We start from the raw sequence: 15,498 nt of genomic DNA on the forward strand, positions 1-15,498 counted from the left end.
CATGGCAAAAATGTTTTGAAAGCCACTTCTAAATAATACAGATGATAGTGCTTTGTATGACTCTGGAATAAAAACTGAAATGACTCAATAATTTCAAAGGCTTATTTTTTTCCTGAACAATTTATAAGCTTGTCTCATTAAGTTGTCTCAGTTCTTTGCTTTACTTTGGCATGCTTGCTATGCATTTAAGGCCCGTTGAGGCAAAGGCTTTGGCATATCAACAGAGAGGACATCAGTTCATTAGTGCAGTTGGTCCCCCAGTTGGAATCCCATCAGCTCTCCAGTAGCATTAAGCCCAACCAGTGTTTACTCAGGACTCCCTCACCTCTGAGTGCACAGCGACTAGTGTGCAATAGACACCCACATCTTCTTAAATGAGCAAATAATGAATTGTGGTGCTGGAGAAGACTTGAGAGTCCCTTGGACAGCAAGGAGATCAAACCAGTCAATCCTAAAGGAAATCAATCCTGAATATTCACTGGAAGGACTGATGCTGAAGCTGAAGCTCCAATACTTTGGCCACCTGATGCGAAGAACTGACTCACTGGAAAAGACCCTGATGCTGGGAAAAACTGAGGGCAGGAGGAGAAGAGGGCATCAGAGGATGAGATGGTTGGATGGCATTACTGACTCAATGGACATGAGTTTGAGCAAACTCGAGAGAGTGAAGGACAGGGAAGCCTGGCGTGGTACAGTCCATGGGGTTGCAGAGTCAGATATGACTTAGGAACTGAACAACAACAAAAGAATGAACATGGATGGAGGAGGAGAGCTTCGCTGTCCTCAAGAATCTGGCAGTTTAGAGCAGGCGACCCTAGTAGCAAAGGCTAACAGCACAGCAGTAGTGAGGAAGGAGTGAGTACATGAGCGTGGAAGGACTAGTGAAGGTTCCTTCAGGGAACAATCATTTGAAATTGGCTTTCAAGATGAGAGATTCAGCCAGGAATGGTGGTAGACCAATATTCACAGCATAGGAAAAACCTGCACTAAGGCAGGCAGGAAAGCTGGTGTAGGGGGCATTGTGAAGCAACCTAAAGTCCAGTTTGGTTGGATTTGTATGGACAGATTTGGATAAATTGTAATATGGCAATAGTTAGAAATGAGGCCAAACACAGGCTGTACTCAGTGAAATTCCAGGGTGAGGCAAATGTCTCTAGCCTGACATAACAGCTGGGAGCAACTGAACATTTTTAAACACAGACAGGTACAGAGATGAACCAATTAGGCCCTAATCAGCTCTGGGGAAAGGGGAACTTGGAAGGCACCAGAGGAATATTTATTCTCAATTTCTATTGAGAATTCAGACAGGCATGCTCTGGTTATATCCATGCCTCAGCTCTATTCCCATCCAGCTCTTCTCTCTTCCATTTAGTTCTTGGATCCTTCACCCAAATTTTTTGCTTCCTCACCTCCCTCCACCCCCATCTGCCTTTCTTCTCTCCCACAGCTCTTCTAGAGCTCTACCTCCAAGAACCTTCTAAGGAAGAAAAAGCAAGGCATCCTCGCACAGTATTCATTCAATCTGCATGACGGCTCAGTGCATGAGTAGACACTCTTTGTAATCAACTCGTTCCCCCTTCCTAATAGTGTGTGCATGCTCAGTCGCTCAGTTGTGTCCAACTCTGCGACCCCATGGACTGTAGCCTGCCAGGCTCCTCTGTCCGTGGGATTCTCCAAGCAAGAATACTGGAGTGGGTTGCCATTTCCTACATCAGGGTATCTTTCTAACCCAGAAATTGAACCTGTGTCCCCAGTGTCTCCTACACTGGCAGGTGGATTCTTTACTACCTAGTCACCTGGAAATCCCATCTTCCTAACAATACTCAGATTTTATTCAGCATGACCCTTCCCCATTACAGCCAATATGCTGACTGTCTCAGCAACAGGTAGGCCTTACATGCTTCAAACTGATCAGGACAACTGCCTTTTGCTGACACATGCTGCCAGCTGACACATGGCATTTCACAGACCATGAGAACTGGTTCAAGAGTGGACATGTTACCTAAATTCAACCCCAGTGAGACTGCTGGAGAGGTTTGCTGGGTATATGGAGATGTAAACATATTTTTTCTGTGTGTGTAAATACATTTTTCTGAGGTCACTACTAAAAGGGAGTCACTCTAGATGTGTAAAAGGAAATTATGTATTTTTTTCCTGAGTATTCTTGGCAGCCATCATGTGACCATGAGGTGGAACCAGTCTTAGAATGAAGCCACCACCATAAAAGGTGCAACAGAGAAATAAAAAGAAACTGGGTCCTTGAGGACATAACTGCACAGCTGAGTCAGTTCCTAAAGTGCTGCCCTTCCTATTTGGAAGGGTATGTATGGGGGTAATAAGCTCTTATTATTGGTTAAGCTAGATTAAAGTAGCTATCTAAACACAAGATGTGGAAAATTCTTCAAGAGATGGGAATACCAGACCACCTGATCTACCTATTGAGAAACCTATATGCAGGTGAAGAAGCAACAGTTAGAACTGGACATGGAACAACAGACTGGTTCCAAATAGGAAAAGGAGTCCGTCTGTATATTGTCACCCTGCTTATTTAACTTATATGCAGAGTACATCATGAGAAATGCTGGGTTGGAGGAAGCACAAGCTGAAATCAAGATTGTCAGGAGAAATATCAATAACCTCAGATGTGCAGATGACACCACCCTTATGGCAGAAAGTGAAGAAGAACTAAAGACCCTCTTGATGAAAGTGAAAGAAGAGAGTGAAAAAATTGGCTTAAAGTTCAACATTCAGAAAACTAAGATCATGGCATCCAGTCCCATCACTTCATGGCAAATAGATGGGAAAACAGTGGAAACAGTGGATGACTATTTTTCTGGGCTCCAAAATCACTGCAGATGGTGACTGCAGCCATGAAATTAAAAGACTCTTGCTCCTTGGAAGAAAACCTATGACCAACCTAGACAGCATATTAAAAAGCAGAGACATTACAACAAAGGTCTGTCTAGTCAAAGCTATGGTTTTTCCAGTGGTCATGTATGGATGTGAGAGTTGGACCATAAGAAAGCCAAGCACTGAAGAATTGATGCTTTTGAACCTTGGTGTTGGAGAAGACTCTTGAGAGTCCCTTGGACTGCAAGGAGATCCAACCAGTCCATCCTAAAGGAGATCAGTCCTGAATATTCATTGGAAGGACTGATGCTGAAGCTGAAACTCCAATACTTTGGGCACCTGATGTGAAGAGCTGACTCATCTGAAAAGACCCTGATGCTGGGAAAGATTGAAGGCAGGAGGAGAAGGGGATGACAGAGGATGAGATGGTTGGATGGCATCACTGACTTGATGGACATGAGTTTGAGTAAACTCGGGGAGTTGGTGCTGGACAGGGAGGCCTGACGTGCTGCAGTCCATGGGGTTGCAAAGAGTCAGACATGACTGAGCGACTGAACTGAACTGAAACACAAGATGTATGAACTTGCTAAGTGATATTTTAGGCACACAGCTATCGGGTGAGAGAGCAGAACTCCTCCCACCTCACCTCGGGTGCTGCCTCCACTCCCAGCCTTCTGCTCTTAGTCAACACCAGAGTGAGCTGCCAGGGCTTCCCTTCCTTGCAGTTCAGCCTCCCGCCATGCACCTGCAGACCCCAACCCTCCCACAATGATGTGTCCTTTCCTGATGATACCCTGCTGTGATCTCTGGAATCCCTTTGGTTCAGTCACCAAAATACATCTATATGTGGGAGCTCTTCCTAGTTCCTGCCTTCCTCTCAAGGTCTACAGGTCTCTGGTGTCTCTCAGCAGGGCAGATCAGGGGTTTGCATCCCGACTGCAGGTTCACCTAATGTCTGGATCCCTGACCATTGCAACTTTATTTTCTTTCAAAATTCACTTCTTAAAAATGCACGCTCCTTCTTCCCCTTAAAGAGTCCAACATCGCCACCGCCAAGTGTCCTGCCTGGGCGCCCCCTCACCTTCCATGAGTTCTTGTGTCCTACTCCAGAGTTGCCTTCTGCCCTGCGTTATCCCTGCTACTGTCCTGGGGATACAGCCAAACACTTTGGTGTGAACTAATACCCTAGTCTCCCAGGGTTCCAGAGGACATCCTGGGTTCCAGAGACTGCCTTCCCCCTTTTCTAGTCACCACTTGAGCCATCCTCCTTACCTGGAGACAGATATCCCTCTTCCTCTCCAAGAGTTCCACTGCTATCATCTTGATCCAAGCCACCAACATCATATACCTAGACTACTATATGTATGTGTGCTAAGTCGCTTCAGTTGTGTCTGACTCTGTCACCCTATAGACTGCAGCCCACCAGGCTCCTCTGTCCATGGGATTCTCCAGGCAAGAATATTGGAGTGGATTGCCATTCCCTTCTCCAGGGGGTCTTCCCGAACCAGGGATTGAACCTGTGTCTTTTACGTCTCCTGCACTGGCAGGTGGGTTCTTTACCTAGCGTCACCTGGGAAGCCCCTCTAACTGGCCTTCTTCATCTCACCTCATGGTTGAGAATTTCAACACAGCAGCCAGACTGATATTCGGCTGGCCAAAGAGTTCCTTTGAACTTTTTGGCTAACTTGATACTTTAAAAATGTAAGTAAGGCCTCTGAAAATATTATCAGCATCTCTAATCATTAAGGAAATGCAAATAAAAAACCACAATGACGCGAAGGCCCGTGGTGGATGTTGACGTGATGTGATTTCTGCCCAGTGCTTGGAATGTCAAAGTGAAGAAATTCAATGAAGCGCGGGTAAATGGCGGGAGTAACTATGACTCTCTTAAGGTAGCCAAATGCCTCGTCATCTAATTAGTGACAAGCATGAATGGATGAACGAGATTCCCACTGTCCCTACCTACTATCCAGCGAAACCACAGCCAAGGGAAGGGGCTTGGCGGAATCAGCGGGGAAAGACCCTGTTGAGCTTGACTCTAGTCTGGCACGGTGAAGAGACATGAGAGGTGTAGAATAAGTGGGAGGCCCCCGGCGCCCCCCCGTTTCCCGCGAGGGGGCGGGGCGGGGTCCGCCGGCCTTGCGGGCCGCCGGTGAAATACCACTACTCTGATCGTTTTTTCACTGACCTGCTCCGGGGACAGTGCCAGGTGGGGAGTTTGACTGCGGCGGTACACCTGTCAAATGGTAATGCAGGTGTCCTAAGGCGAGCTCAGGGAGGACAGAAACCTCCCGTGGAAAATTCATAATATTTTTTTAAAAATTAAAAAGAAAAAAATAAAAAAACCACAATGAGACCACTTCATACCCCGGATGGCTGTTGTCAAAAGAAAAACAGAAAACAAATTGTTGGTGAGAATGTGCAGACATTGGAACCCTGATGCAAGGTTGGTGGGAATGTAAAACAGTGCAACTGTTGTGGAAAACAGTAGGATGGTTCCTCAAAAAATTAAACATAGAGTTATCATTTGATCCAGTGATTCCACTTCAGAAGATCTGAAAGCAGGGACTCAAACAGATAGGTGTGCACCCATGTTCATAGAAGCATTATTCACAAGAGCCAAAAGGTGGAAATAACCCAAATGGCCATCATCAGATGAAGGAACAAAGTATGGTATATATACACAACAGGATATTCAGCCTTAAAAAGGAATGAAATTCTGATACATACTACAACATAGATGAACCCTGAAGCCTATGCTAACTGAAATAAACCAGATGCAGAAGGACAAATGAGTCCACTTTATATGAGGTGCCTATAACAGTCAAATTCACCAGAAATAGGAAGTAGAACAGTGGTTACCCAGGGGCTGGGAGAAGGGGGAAATGAGTTATTGTTTAATGGGTACTGAGTTACACTCTTGGGTGGTGAAAAAATTTTGGAAATGGATAGTTGTGATGGTTACATAATAATGTGAATGTACTTAATGCCACCAAATTTTAACATTTAAAAATGGTTAAGATGGTAAATTTTATGTATATTTTACCATAATTTTAACGTAAGATCATGTCTTTTAATAAGTTTCCATCTCACTAAGAGTAAAGTCAAAATCTTTATAATGGATTACAAATCTACAAAATATTGTCAAATGAGTCTATTTGTTGGAACAGAGAATTTAGCTGAAAACAGGCAATCAAAGTTAAAATTTTCTCCCCCTTGAGTCTTAGTATACTCTCTGTCCCCCTTACAGTTAGTAAGCTTTTCTACGGAGAGGCTGTTGATCTCCTGAAAATGGCCAGTGACCAAAATGATGATTGGAAATTTGAGAAAATAGTATATGCGCTTTCACCTTGCGCTAGAACTAACAGGTTTGATTGATAATGGATGTTGGTCCCTGGTCCAGAGTGATATTCTTTGCCGCTTTGGTTAGACAAACTAGCCTGGTCCATCCAACAGAAAATGGTTTGACCTGAGATGCTCAGCGGTTCCACTCTGCTGGAAGGTGGTGATGTTTTCTCAGACCCTGCTGTCTGCCTTAATGTCAAGCAAAAGTAACCGAAGAGATTGGGGTGTCCCCCGCTCTTCTCTGATCCCTCTGCTTGGTGCGGTCTTCTTCCCTTTCCCTGCCTTTAACCATGTAGCTTGCTCTCAATGGTCTCAAGTCTTTACTGAATGTTAGCTTTTCAATAATGCCTTCTTGGACCACTGTATTCCAAACTTCATCCATCTCAAAACAGCCTTGCTTACTTTTTCTCTGTGGCACTTGGCACCCTCTAACATAGAATGTAATTAACTTTTTAATTATCTGCCTTCTCCCACTAGAATATAAGGGCTATAAGTGCAGATACTTTTGTGTGTGTGTTTGTTTTACTGATGTATGCCCCCAGTGCTTAGGATGCCTGCTTGCTCAGTTGCTTCAGTCGTGTCCTACTCTTTGTAACGCTATGGACTGTAGCCCGCCAGGCTCCTCTGTCCATGGGATTCTTCAGGCAAGGATACTGGAGTGGGTTGCTGTGCCCTCCTAAGGGATTGTCCCAATCCAGGGATCCAACCCAGGTCTCCTGCATCGCAGGCAGACTCTTTACTGCTGAGCCACCGGGGAAGCTGTGCTTAGGATAGTGCTTGGCAAATTATAACAAATGTTCAAACATTTTAATGAATAAATGAAATGTCTAATCATTCAAAGGGAAAACTGATATCTTGGTCCTCAGCATGGACCCTCCCCCCAAGCAAATGTACACACAGACATACAAACTACACCTATAATCTTAGGGGGTTCCTAGACTCCTTGAAACCCAGCCATGGGTGCTGGTTGAAACCCTTTGGTCAAAAGGAACATAGCTGTACCTCTTTGGATGATTCTTTAGTGCAATCTTTTGGAAACCAGCTCCATGCCACAGATGTTATAACTACTGGGAGTCTCCCAGGAGATTCCAGAGCCTTGCAATATTGTAGCAAACACAGTGAAGCTGGCAGCCATAATTCTGTTAAGAAAACAGGAGTGTGTGCCAGCGCCTCATTATTCATTACTGAGCTATTAATTCAAGTTCTCTTAGAAAAACATCCAACAGTGAAAAGACAGGCTCTGAGCAGCCACAAGCTGAAGCACAGCCCCTTGCCTGGTCTCCTAGGTTAGCCAATTCGTGGGGCAAAGGCTGAGCTGCTCCCTTGGAACACACCTGGCTCCTTGGGGATGGGAGTGGCCCCGCAGGGTGACAGTGACCAGCTAGTAGGTCCAGTTCAACGTTGCTAACTCCTGAGGCTGCAGATCCAAGAGGATTGGCTGTTCCTTAGAGGAGGAGTTCACACGTCCAGCATGCTGGACGAGAACTGAAGATCAAGACTTTCACAAAAGAAAGCGGTGATGGTAGAGGAGTGGGTAGAAGGAAAGGGTATCCCAGGCAGAGGTGAAGGAAGCGCTGGCCCAATGCAGAGAGGAGGGAATAGGGTGACGGCACGAGCTGGCATCCACATGGAGGACATGGAGCTTTATCAGAAGGGCTTTGGAGAGCCATGGGTGGGAAAATGATATAATAAGATGTGCGTTTACTGAGATTTTTCAAGGAAGCAGTGGAGGATAGAATAGTAGAGGCAACACCACCACTCAGGTTGACATATGTCATCCTGGGGCAAATGGTATGGGCTGACCAAACTGGTGGCAGAAAGGAGAATGGGAAGGGAAGAAATTCAAGGATTATTCCCTGTAGCCCAGATGGGAAAGAATCTGCCTGCAATGCAGGAGACCCGGGTTTGAGGCCCAGGTTGGGAAAATCCTCTGGAGAAGAAATTGGCAATCCAATCCAATATTCTTGCCAGGATAATCCCATGGGCAGAGGAGCCTGACGGGCTACAGTCCTTGGGGTCACAAAGAGTTAGACATGACTGAGCAACTAATGCTACTAACACTAAGGTAGGTGGAATTATCCAGGGACGGAAACACAATGGAGGATGGGAGGGGAATGGGGGAAGAGGGAAGACGTAGGTCATAGAGTAATTGTCAGGTTTCTGTCTTGGGCAACACAGTGGACACAGGTGCCATTTCCTTAGGAAGGAGTGCTGGTGGGCCAGGGGGTTGAGGAGCCTTTCTCAGCTGGGCTTCCACTAGAGCAGTAAGTGCTAAGGCCTCCACCATCTGGAAGGAACGAACATCTCTTCCCTGACCTAGAAAGACACTAGCTCTCCTCAGAAGAACTGAGCAAACAGGCAGTTGAGCTGAGTTCTGCATTCTGCGGTTCGGATGAAGAGCCCCAGTTGAGAAAGGTTTCAATAACACAGATCTGCTAACGCTCAGGCCATAGGAGTGGATGAAATCAGCCCAACCAAGTGTATAAAACTGAGTCAGTATGAATGACAGTCAATGAATGACGTGCCTGAAAAAGAAATCTAGAGACACAGCAAAAAAAATTGGGAGGCAGTGAGGCCTTAAATCATGGAAGCCAAGGAGAATAGCACTTGAGAAAGGAGAAGCTGGCCAAGCTGCTTCCCACAGGGTGGCTATTGTGTTATGCTACAGAGGATTCTTGGGGTGTATATGGGTGAACATTTTTAACTTCAGTACTTATGTATTTTTTAAATTTTTTTAAATTTTAATACTTATGTATTTTTATCTCAATGTACAAGTAATACAGCATTTATGTAGCAATATAAATAAACAGGCATGGGTGCATGCTAAGTCGCTTCAATTGTGTCCAACTCTTTACAAACCTATGGACTGCAGCCCGCCAGGCTCCTCTGTCCATGGGATTCTCCAGGCAAGAATACTAGAGTGGACTGCCAAGCCCTCCTCCAGGGGATCTTCCCAACCCAGGGATCAAACCCGCGTCTCTTACATCTCCTGCATTGGCAGGCAGGTTCTATCACTAGTGCCATCTGGGAAGCCCATAAACAACCACAGCTAATGGTTGTTATTTTTTGACAGTTACTAGGTACTAGCTGTTGTACTAAGTGCTTTACATATGTTAAAATCCTTACTTAATCCTCACCACAAGCCTACAAGATAGTTATTATTATTATATCCATTTTATAGATGAAGAAATTGAGGCAAAGAGAGGTCAAATATCTTGCCCATGATCACAGAACTAGTAAGAGGCAGAGTTGGAATCTGAACCTGAGAGGTTTGACTCCAGGAACTCTGGTTTTTAAAGACGTATTTATTTCTAGTTTTAAAATAAATTCAAGTTAAAAAAATGGATCATTTTTTTAAAAAAAGATAGTAAATAACAGAACAAGTGCACTCAGCTATCACAAAATTGTGGAGGAGGGACATGAATGGCTGACACTTGGGCAACAGTGCCCTGTCTGGGCTGATATACTAAGGGAAAAATCATGACAGTGGACTGTACATTGTCTGCACATATCCTGAGACTACAGGACAAAAGGAGCTATCCAGATCATGCTGTCCCCTGCCAAGGGGGAGACTCAATTGTATCCTTTCAATTCTGGGCCATTATCCTAGCGACCGACAACAGCAAACCACAAATACAGTATTAACTATTAACTGTCGAAAATGTTATTTGCTATTGGTGGGCATTAGATTCTTTAATAATGTCCTGAAAGATTCACAGGGTTCTTTAAATGTGACCAAACTCTTACACATTATTACCATACTTAAGTGTATTAGAAATGTGCTAAATTACTTCTTTGATTGCATTTGGAACATTTCAACAGCTGAGTACACTGTAAATACTCCGGCAGGAATTTTTATTTCTCATCCTTATTTCTTTGGGATCCCATGAGAAATACAAGAAGCTTGTTTATTGCTGAAATAGATCTTGTTTAATGTCTTTCGTGTCTGTCCCTGGTGTGTTCCCAGCAAAAATGGTAGTGAGAATGGTCCTAAGCAGAGCAGGAAATAAAATGGAAACCGAGAAGAAACAGAAAAGGAAATGTAGTGGAGAAGGTAGTCAGGCCGCACACCAGCTGGGGCTCCAGGTTCTGATCTGGGAGAGAGTGAGAAAAAGGAGACGGCATGGACTGAAATAAGCCAAAAGGTACGGTCCTGAGAGATGCGCGCAGGCACTGAGATAATGTCCTGACACCCAGGGGAGAGTGGGCGGCACCAGGCCATGGCCATCTCTACGTCTGTCTACCCTACACTTGCATCCTTGCTGGCCCTTGTCTGCAGGTTCTCTCTTCTTTCAAGATTTTGGTAGCATGTAGTTTCCAGAGCAACACCATGAGGAGTATTTGTCCTCAAGGCCTAGAAAGCCACATGCTACCCCAGGCCCTTGGGGCCCCAGCTCAGGGTGGCCATCTTCCCAGTACTTTCAGTGTGGTGGATCACATCTCCATCCTTAGAGACATTCTGTACCTATCTCCACATCATACCTAAGACTATGGGAGTCATGAGTTCCCCAGATCTTCTTTCTGCATTAAACAGAGAGACAAAAATGTGTTCCCATCTGGTAGAAATTTCACTTGTTTTTGCCCTTACTGCTGCAACTCTGCATTCTTGCCTGAAAATTTTCCTCGGGTATTATCTAGAGGATCTTTCTTATCAGCATCATTACTCTTGTCTTTCCTTAGGTCCTTCCTTTCAGCTTGAAAATTTTGTGATTCTCTACGATGGGTGAGGAGGGTTGGGGAATCTCTATTAAAAGAATTTTTTGTGTGTTTGTTGTAAACTCTGCCTTAGAGAAAATTTCAAGTATCTACAAAAAACCAGAAGAGTATAATGAATTCTTCTGTACCCAATGATCTGCTTTTGATCTACTCTGAGGCCAGTTTATGTACTATCTACAGCTCCACCTTCTCTACCCCTCTGGATTATTTTGAAGATTCTTAAATATTTTAGCATAAATCTCAAAAAGACAACTTTTAAAAATCTAGCGCAGGAGTTTTTAAATGTGGGTTTATATGTGTAATGTTGCATGCAAATAAGGATCTTCTTGGTAAGATGAACTATAGCATTCATCAAGTTTTTTAACTGGTTCAGGAGTCTTTTTAAAAATTATAAGCAAAACAATGAGCAGAGATGAAATTTGCCTTAGGGTCAATAACTGTGAAGGAAACTTCTCATCTTTTCACTATTACATATACTTAAGTATTTTTCAGAAACTTGTTTCTTAGGAATGATTTTAACTCCTGTATATATAGAGAGCAGTAAATTTCGACTTTAAAAGGCTTTAGGATTAAATGCACTCCCTTAAAATCATAAATGCCACCTGATGCAAAGAGCTGACTCACTGGAAAAGACCATGATGCTGGGAAAGACTGAGGGCAGGAGAACGGGGCAAGAGAGGATGAGATGGTTGGATGGCATCACCAACTCAATGGACACAAGTTTGAGCAAACTCAGGGAGATAGTGAAGGACAGGGAAGCCTGGGCATGCTGCAATCCATGGGGTTGCAGAGTCAGACACGACTTAGTGAAGTCATAAATACTAATTTAAAGAGCAGGAAAACATTAGAGACATATATACAATGGTCAACATACAGTCACTGAAATTTACTGCTCTCTCTCTATACAACAGTTAAGATCATTCCTAAGAAACAAGTTTCTGAAAAATACTTAAGGATTTGAGAGTTTCCTAAATGGGCTCTCAGCCTGCCTAGTGAAGAAACCCAAGTCAGAGAACCAGAGGGAGAGTCAGTCAGGACTATTTCACCCAGAACAGTAGCCAGGAGACATAGAATACAGGTACAAAGCTGCTCAAAATATCCTAACATTTTGCAAAATACAAAGGAAAACATATTTCCAGAAACATGATACTAAAATAAAAAAATCCAGAAACCATACATACTGCTGGTTAAGTTAAAATGACTCAGTTATTTTAATAAAAGACATAAAATATACATTAACATTTTATTTTCAAAAATCTGGGTTAAACATTCAAGCTGCATGTACATAAACCAAACCAAACAATACACCAACAGCTTAAAAAAAAACCCAGAACCTTGCAAATCGTTACAACTAAACCAGACTATCAATCAGAGAGCTGGGCTAAATGAACAAGAAACCCTGACACTCTATGATAGAAACTCAAGGTTATGCACGCTTTCCCACTCAGGAGGTCGCATGTGCACAAAAATAGGAGTATTGTGTGCAGGCCACACTGGAGGAAGAAAGAAAAAGTTGAAAATGGTACAATAAAATAATTCAAGTTACTGACCATTTCTCTGTCATTCAGAATGATGTTCCCAGTGTTAAGAAATTATGGCCAGTGTTAAGAAATTACCGACAGCCTCTCTACATTAAAAAAAAAAGATCCAGGACAACAAAAACATCAGGACCCAGTTCTGTTGCCACCTTTTGGAACATACAACTACAGAGAAAGCATTAAAAGTTTAAATAAAAGCATCTTGTTTCTTGTCCAAGCAGTTAAAGTGAACAGACTTTTGTCAGTTACAGCCAAGCAAGAAGAGACCCTGGGAAAGGTTACACTTGGAATTTATCCATAAGAGACTCTTTCCATCTGGAAGAGGTTTTGCTGTGCTTCAGAAGAAAAACTAAACAAACGCAAAGCAACCCACTCACTTGTTATTGCTAAATTTAAAGCAAACGTGCTAAGTTTGTTGAAAATGTAAATTCCATTGTCAATTGTCATGACCACTTGGGTGCACAGACAAAACCTTCATGCCACCAGCAAGGACCTGAGCAAGGTCAACGATGCTCAGTATTCCTATGTGTTTTCAAGTCTGTTCAGTGCAACCAAATGAAAACCAAAACGAAGCAACGCAGGTTTAAGTTCTAACACTGACACTGTAGACCCTGGAAGTAACTTAGTGAGCTTTTTTGTTTTTGTTTTTACCGCTTTTATTCTCTTACTATCTGAATTTAAACACAATTCTGTAAAACCTCAAGTACAGCTGAGGAAAGCCCCTCAACTGCCTCTAGCCAGTTTCCTGTTGTTGAAACTGAAATATGATACTAGCGTGTATCATGTTTTTCTGGCATTTGTACTCTAAAACAAGTTTTACTTCTCCTGGTCACACACATTTATCTTCTGTAATTTTCTACTTTTGCACCTGCTGTTCTGAGTTTGGGAATAGTGAGGCACACAAGACGGCCTCCACAAGCTCTCAGACCCCAAGACAGACGGGGGACTGCCTCCCCGTTCTCACATGGAAGCAAGGGACTATCAAGATAGTGTTCTAAATGCTAGTGAGGAAAACAGAGCAATTACACTTTGTAAAAAGGTATCTAAATTTTCTATTTATACTATGAAAATGAAAAAGTGAAATTGAAAGTCGCTCAGTCGTGTCCCACTCTGAGACGGAATTCTCCAGGCCAGAATACTGGAGTGGGTAGCCTTTCCCTTCTTCAGATCTTCCCAACCCAAGGACTGAACTCAGGTCTTCTGCATTGCAGGCAGATTCTTTACCAGCTGAGCACAAGGGAAGCCCAAGAATACTGGAGTGGGTAGCCTATCCCTTTCACCAGAGGATCTTCCTGACCCAGGAATTGAACCAGGGTCTGCTGTGTTGCAGGCAGATTCTTAACCAGCTGAACTATTTGGGATCAAGTATTACTTCAGTAATTGAAAAATGAAGAAACATGATGCTGTGAGGTGGCAACTGTTTTTCATTTTCTGTATTAGTTCAGTCCACTTAGTAAGTGAGGACTTTGAGCATTTTGGGATATGTGGCTTCTGGCCATATTATCTATTTAAAAGCATACGTATTTTTCTTCTAGTGGGTAATAATGATCTGATACTGCAAAGTCCCTTGAAATTATATTAAGTAAAAATAATTTTTTTAACCAAGCTTTGTAGGTTCCAGTATATCTTTATAAGAATAGTACATAGATGGTTTATTTCTTGAATGTCATAACTAAGAATATGTCCCATACCTTTACACATAAAATGTGTACAACACATAAAATGTTATCATATACCAAAGTCACAACTTTTCCCCTCGGAATTTCCTATTGTTTCCTGGCACTTGGTGCAACAGAGAAGTCTGGAGTCAGAATGTTCTTTTGTTTTCTGATAGGTAATTTATTACTGTCTGAATGAAAGCCTGAAGGATTTTTCATTCTCTCTCCTTGGTAGTTTAAAATTTGCCAGGAGGTGACTAGCAGCAAGTTTCTTTCACTTTTGGCCTGGGATGCAGTGAGACCTTTCAATCTAAACAAACAGATTTTCTTTTTGTTCAGGGAAGATTTCATTTTTATAGTCTAATGATATTTTTGTCAATCTGGTCTTTCCATTAGGAAAGCAAATGTCAGTAATATTAGCTAATGTTCTGTTTTTCAAATCCATTATCTTTCCCATATTTTCATCTCCTGTTTCTTTTGAAAGGACATTAGGAAGAAAATATTGTTTGTCCTTCATGTTTATTTATTTTTTAAGCATCAGCATTGTCTTCTATTTTCAATGTGGATTTTAATCTGTTACTGTGTTTTTAGCTTCCTTGAAATCCTTCTTTCTTGTCTTTTTCATTTTATTCCACTGTCTTTTTCACTTAATCCATCCCCATCTTAAGGTAATATATTACTGCCACACAGAAGCAATTCTTTGGTTCCTTCAAATATGACATAGAGAATTCTAAAATTTTGTTCCCTGCAGTAGATCACTTTCAAGTGTTCTGGAAGCTATTCATTTTGCTTGATTCAGTCACATTTTTTTTAATGCCCCATTTTTTTCTCTATATTCATCCTTAAATGCTGTCCTCATCCCTCAAACTCCATATTTGCCTTTGGTTATGCTATCTGTCCACTTAAGTGTTTGTCAAATCCCTTCTTTTGGATGTACAGGTTGAGGGTAAACAGATGTGCATATTTCCAAGCCCAATTTCTACTTTCACACTTTTGTATTGAAATGGCATCCTCTTCCTTTTTATTGCTTGGTTTTCTGGATCTCTGATCCTACACTGTAAGTGAAAAATCACAATATTTGCATATTCTGCTACTTGCTTATCTACTGTTTTTGTGTTTTTCTCAAAATGCATGATGCCACTAATAGACCCTCTCTGCCTTCTGCTCACGTGTTAGCCCTAGGACTTGGAGTTGGACTGAATGAAGAGGAGGTGGGTGGGGAGATGGAAGAGAGGGTGGGGAAGAGAACCCTTCAAGTGTTGCATCTGGTTAAGAGAAAGGATAAGCCAGTTACTTCCCTGGCGCCAGGGCTTTGAGTAAGGAGACAGACATGGTTAATGAGAACAAGTATTAAATACCTTTCCAATTTTCTATTTCACAGAACCTGTTTC

General features: G+C 42.7%; 1 protein-coding gene across 1 annotated transcript in view; it reads right to left on the minus strand.

Annotated features, from left to right (window-relative positions):
- KIAA1958 (KIAA1958 ortholog) overlaps window positions 1-15,498 on the minus strand; it is a 155,883-nt gene that overhangs the window by 12,093 nt on the left and 128,292 nt on the right. The gene's annotated exons all lie outside the window — the stretch shown is intronic.

Source organism: Odocoileus virginianus, chromosome 31, assembly GCF_023699985.2.
Source record: "Odocoileus virginianus isolate 20LAN1187 ecotype Illinois chromosome 31, Ovbor_1.2, whole genome shotgun sequence".
In the NCBI taxonomy this organism is placed as follows: domain Eukaryota; kingdom Metazoa; phylum Chordata; class Mammalia; order Artiodactyla; family Cervidae; genus Odocoileus; species Odocoileus virginianus.